Here is a 6,000-nt window from a genome sequence, read left to right on the forward strand (position 1 = left end):
TGGAGAAAACCTATGTAGATATTATTCTGGAATATTTTCAGACACCCAAACTCGATATCATATTAATGAAAAAGAATTACTAGCAGTAGTAAAAAGCTGTCAAAAATTATATTATTTCTTACTACCAAAATGATTTACCCTCAGAATCGATACTACACAGGTAAAATGTTTTATTCATAATAATCTTCCCTCAAAACCAAAATATAAAAGATTTATTAGATGAAAAATGTTGTTATCTGAATATTCCTTTGATATTGAAATTATTCGATCTAATAAGAATATTGCAGCAGATTTTCTCATAAGAGATGGACAACGAAATTAAGCAACAGATGATAATACATCTGGAAGATATTAATAAATACTTCGATGATATTCAGACTTCAGTCTCAGATATTATCAAAATTGTCAATTTCAATTGTGAGTCAAAGATTGCTGACAAATTAATCAGCGTATGTGTTAAGATAACGTCCAAAGTTGGGCAATACAGTGATAATTACGATATGATCAACAGCCTGATCGAGATAAAGAAATTTTATAATACCTCAACTACTACTACCGCGATACAAGATGATAAGTATGAAAAACTGTCCTTTAGGAGAAATGATTATGAGAGATTTATTTTCTCTCAAGAATACTCCCACAATATATGTTGATTTTGGAGGAATTTATCCTCGAATTAATTATCTACAAGATTCATCTCCTCAGGAGATCCGATATTGGTATGATTTTGGAGCAACTAATTCGATATATCTTACTATTCCTGATTTTACTGAAATTGATAAACTCCCTCGCTGGATTAAAGTTGGCGTTAGAGATTGTTATATGAACAATCCCACGATCACACCCAAAGATACACTAGTTCTTAAATTCTTTTTTGAAGGACCAGATTATTTTAATGAAGAAAGATACCCGGCTTATTATTTAATACAGTTGGAAAAATCCACAGATTTTTATATCACTCAAAATGATAAAATTACCAAAGAATTTAATAAATTCACTGAAAATGATATCCACTACCGAAGAGCCATAGGCCTTAGGATAATACTACAAGGAATAGATAGCTGTTCGAAGAAAGGTTTCAGGACCTATGGAGGAGAAAAAATGCACTCCTCAGTTATGATATTGTCACGACCCAACCCCATATACATATCTAACAACTGTGGTCACATTGAACTGTAAATGAACAATATCATGTAACAAAGCCCCACTGGGCGATAACATTTTCATAAACCTGTAGCCCTTTTCGTTTGTATCATAACATGACAGGGCACGCAAGCCGACAGGGAACGCAAGCCGATAAGGCTGCCATAACATAATAACATATATCATCTATCATGTGGACCCAGTTGAATCAAACTGACATAAACAACCCACATATACATGTCTGTAGACCTCTAAAAATATAAATGACAATATATGGTGGGACAGGGCCCCCGCCGTACCCCTGAATGGACAAAACAATTTTTATACATTAGTGGACAGTATCAAAAACTAGGCCCCGATACAATGGAGCCTCTTCCAGTTGAGCTGCATGGAGTCCCAAGCTAACGGACTCCCAAAAAACTACATCTGTACCTGCGGGCATGAACGCAACCCCCCGAGAATGGGGGTCAGTACGACATATGTACTGAGTATGTAAAATATAACATAATACACTGGAGGTATATTCAAAATAGAGAAGCAGGGGAATAAATTATTAAATCGAAGACATGTACCTGTACTCTGTGAATCACAAAAGTATGCATGCTCAATTTACACAATATAGCCGGTCCTTTCAGGGGTCCGGTGAATCACATCTATAGGACCATCATAGGCCCGACGCCATCACCATCTTATTACAACACATCATCATATATATACATACGTACCCAGCCCTCTAGAGAAGGGCTCAGTGAACAATGCAGTGAATTATGCATGACAACGTACCCGGCCCTTCATGGGGCTCGATGAACCACTATGGCATCGTAACCTCATTTTCGTATCAAATACATCTCAATGAAAATGAGGGATAGCTTCCCATACATTACATTCCGACACATAGAAGCCCTTCTAGGCAATACTTAATCTTCACAGGAACTCTAATACTGAACAGTGGATAGGGGTTATGAGGCGTACTCAGAATTCTGAGAATGGAATTATCCCCACACTTCATATACAATTCACTTAAGGCTAAACATTGCCAAAAGGAAAGAAAGATAGTTGTACGAACTTATACCCAAAACATGCCAAGAGAAAGCTTTGCATACCTTTTATGAGTTACCCTTTATCCTGCTCGTCTCGTCGTCTTCTGAACCTATTCAATATGAAATTAATACGAATATCAACTACTCTTAACTTTCCAGCATCTTAGGTTACGCCTTAATATTAATGGAATCTATTTCCTTAGTCGTTTCCTCGACTAGTTCTTTAGTTTGTTAAGGCGTTAACGAAAATTGGGCAGCATCTCTTCTATAATGTGCCCTATCCAAATTTCCAATTAGGTCCCTAAGACCTACAGCCAACCAACAACAAAACCTGTAGCAATACATACCAACAATATACAATATAAACTCCAAATGACTCATTCAAAAAGATGATATCAAATAGGGCGTGTAGTCTTTATTCTATAACGCCTTTCATTATACGAAATTAGGTGTTGTGTAGCTGCAACCAACAGCATCCACACCCCTTTTAGAATGCATTTAGTCCCTGCAACAATACATTACACCCCTGCAGCAACAACTCACTCAAAACTCTCAAAATGTGAATTCTGGACAGCTTACTGTTTTACCTTGTCGCTTCGTTTCGAAGGGGTAATGGAGGGAAACAAGATTTATGTACTCATGAGAGTTATAGACATGCGTCTTAGGGTTGCATACAATTTCGAATAACCCCTACATCAATTATGTACAAAATGATATGCCCAAAACACCAATAGCAGTCCGTGTAAGATTCCCTAAACCAAAATCTGGACAGTACCTCCTCTACACTTCATCACCCTTTTTAGAGAATCTAAAAGCAAAACTGGATTTTAAAGTATAAACTAAAGTTATAGTTCTATGAAATACCTTTCCAAAACATATTGAATCACCCAAAACGAAGCTATACACAAGAAGTTATACTAATATTACTAACAACTATCCCCTCCAAAAACGGGTTTGTTAACTAGTTTTTAACGTTTTCCCTCCTTGTTCTTTCAACTTTCTCTCGAGTTCCAAGCTGAAGAATTAATTCCTTAGACATCGTAAGATACAAATATACACCTACAAGTACTTAAGAAACACCTTATATAATTAATTCACGGAGGAAAATTGGAAAACTTACCTCAAAGTCTTCAAACCATGACTGCCTCTTCCTCTCACGTTTTCTCTCTATGTTTTGGCTGATTTTGGATAATGAATAAGTGAATAGTCACATAGTACATATATATGAGGTGACACGTGTCAGCCCCTAAGGGTGACACATGTCAGGCCCTTATTGGGCCACCTCAACCATGCGGCCAACGGAGTGCTTCCACGTGGCAGCAGGGTCCACCCCCAAGCAGGCAGCTGAGTCACCTGCTTGCTTGTCACCTGCTTGCTTGAGGTGCTTGCTTGTCACCTGCTTGCTTGACTTTCGTAAGTTCGGAAACTAGTTTTTGCTCCCTCTCGTAGTGTAATGACCCTCAAGGTCATTTTTGGAATTTTTGTAAAATGACCATTTTACCCCTCCCTTTAGATGCCCGAGTCATTTCTAATTGTTATTGGGTGTTGATTTTTAGAAAATCTTATGAAAAGTTAATTCCTTGGAAATTTTGAGTTTCATAAGCTTTAAGTGTTAAAAAATGGTATTTGGGGTCAATTGGAGCTACGGGACTCAGAATGGAATTCCGTCGATTCCAGCAGCTCCGAAATGTCAAAATAGGCTTAGGAGGCTTTACGGAATCAGTTTTGAAGCTGTAACGAAGATTTGAGGCCTTGAGTTGAGAATTTGAGGAACTTTAAGCCAAGGTTTGACTTTGGTCAACTTTTGGAGTTCCGATGCTCGGAATGGAATTCCGACAACTCCGTTGGATTCAAGAGATGGTTTTTGGTCTAGAAGAAGTGTTGGTTGAATTTTTAGAGGTCCCGAGTCTATTTTGGTATTTTAAAGGCCTAAGTTAGTTTAGTTGCGACTTTTTGAGTTTTGGGCTAACGAAATCTCGAATTCAAATTCTGATGGTTCCATCAGCTCCGGAATGACCAAATTAGGCTAGTAGCACTGTTGGAATGACTATCGAGTCAATCGATACGAGTTTGGGGCTATTTGGCACTTTTGACTTTGAAACTTAGCTTATAGTTGACTTTGGTCAACATTCTTGGAAAATGCGCTCGAATAAAAATTCTGACAGCGCGGTTAGTTCCGGAATGTTGATTTTGGTCTAGAACGACCCTTCGTTCGCTTTTTGAGGCTTCCGGACTAATATCGAGGCCCGTTGTGGAATATGACTTAAAATGACTCTTGGATGTGGGACCCACTTTTTATTATAATAACCTCGTATGAGAATTCTGAATGCGCCATTGAGTCCGAAATATCGAATTTAGTAGGGTAGCATATCTGGTTTATTTTTATCGGATTCCGAACGAATTCCGAGGGTCCATTCGGAGACTTTAAATAATAGAAAATCAGAAAAATCTGGTGCAATAGTGCAGATTTTTGCACCAGATTTTCAGATTTTTCTCCTCAACTTTGAACCCTCATTTCTTGAGTTCTAGAGCTCCAAATTGGGTGATTCAAAAGGCAAAATTGTGAGGTTTTTCGTGGAGAACGCATTGGAGAGATTGAAAACTGATTTGGAGCATTCGATTCAGGTAAAAATCGTGATATTATTTGCAGCAGTGTCCATTTCCGGAATGGATTTTTGAAGAACTTTGACAAGTTATTTCTTGACCAATATAAATCCGATTTGGGCGATTCCAGAGGCTATCTTGCATGGAAATTTAAGGAGAACATCGTGGAAGTTTCAGAATCTGTTTTTGGCACGTCGTTCGAGGTAATAAATTGATTTTTAGCTGCAGATTTAGTGATTTTCAGAATGAAATTTTATTGAATTTTGAAAGAGTGTATCTTGGTCAATATAACTCCGTTTTGAGTGATTCTTGAGGCTAGATTGTGGGGTTTTTCGCAAGGATCATCATAGTGCAATTTGTTTGGGTTGAAAGAGTCTCGTATTTCCAGAATTTACTGATTTTGATGCTGCCATTTTTAGTCCTTTAGTCCGAATTTATGAGTTTTGGTTGTTTGATCGTCTTGCGTAATTTCTCACCCCGAATTGTGTTATAAATCTGATTTGTGAGCTTGGAGTGACGTTTAGAACCTGTTTTAGGGGTCAAATCCGGAATTTCGTATGTGGGCCCCACAATTCCTGTTTTCGACCCAAAAATTGGTCCATTTCCAAAAATTATGAAATTAGTGTCTAAACGACCGTATCGACGTTGTGGTTCTATTTTTGACAGTTTGGCAGCGTTATGAGGTTGTTCGAAAGAAAAAAAACTCCAGCACAGTGATTTGAAGCTCGCGTGTTTAGCCTACATGTAGGCTACGGTTTATCTTTCTTTAGATTGAGCTGGAATGTGTGAAAGCATGTTGAAATGGTTGGAATTTTGGTTGGGTAGTTTAATTGTATATCTCAGGTGTTAGAAATCATGCTTTAGGCTTGTTATCGGGTTTTCCGGATATTTAGAAGCAGATGTATCTTGTCGTTATTTATTAGTATTATAAGGAGAGTTGAATGAGCATGTTGTTGATACTGTGGAGTATGTTGGCCTTAGTATAGGTGTTAGAAATCATGCTTTAGGCTTGTTATCAGGTTTTTCAGGTATTTAGAAGCATGTGTATCTTATCGTTATTTGTTAGTATTATAAGGAGAGTTGAATGAGCATGTTCTTGATACTGTGGAGTATGTTGGCCTTAGTATAGGATGTAAACTTTCTTTATATGCCCGACGTCGCTCCGGTGGACTTAGATCCCTGTAGAATGGTGTAGCGGGCTAGTGCCTAGTAC

General features: G+C 37.8%; 1 long non-coding RNA gene across 1 annotated transcript; it reads right to left on the minus strand.

Annotated features, from left to right (window-relative positions):
• Positions 1-1,194: 1,194 nt before the first annotated feature.
• On the minus strand, positions 1,195-3,482 carry LOC129888567 (uncharacterized). The gene is made up of 2 exons (XR_008766681.1): positions 3,304-3,482; positions 1,195-2,293 (listed from the first exon to the last, which is right to left on the minus strand). It is a non-coding gene; the product is annotated as an uncharacterized LOC129888567 (long non-coding RNA).
• Positions 3,483-6,000: the final 2,518 nt, after the last annotated feature.

The sequence above is a fragment of the Solanum dulcamara genome, chromosome 1, assembly GCF_947179165.1.
Source record: "Solanum dulcamara chromosome 1, daSolDulc1.2, whole genome shotgun sequence".
Taxonomy (NCBI): Eukaryota; Viridiplantae; Streptophyta; class Magnoliopsida; order Solanales; family Solanaceae; genus Solanum; species Solanum dulcamara.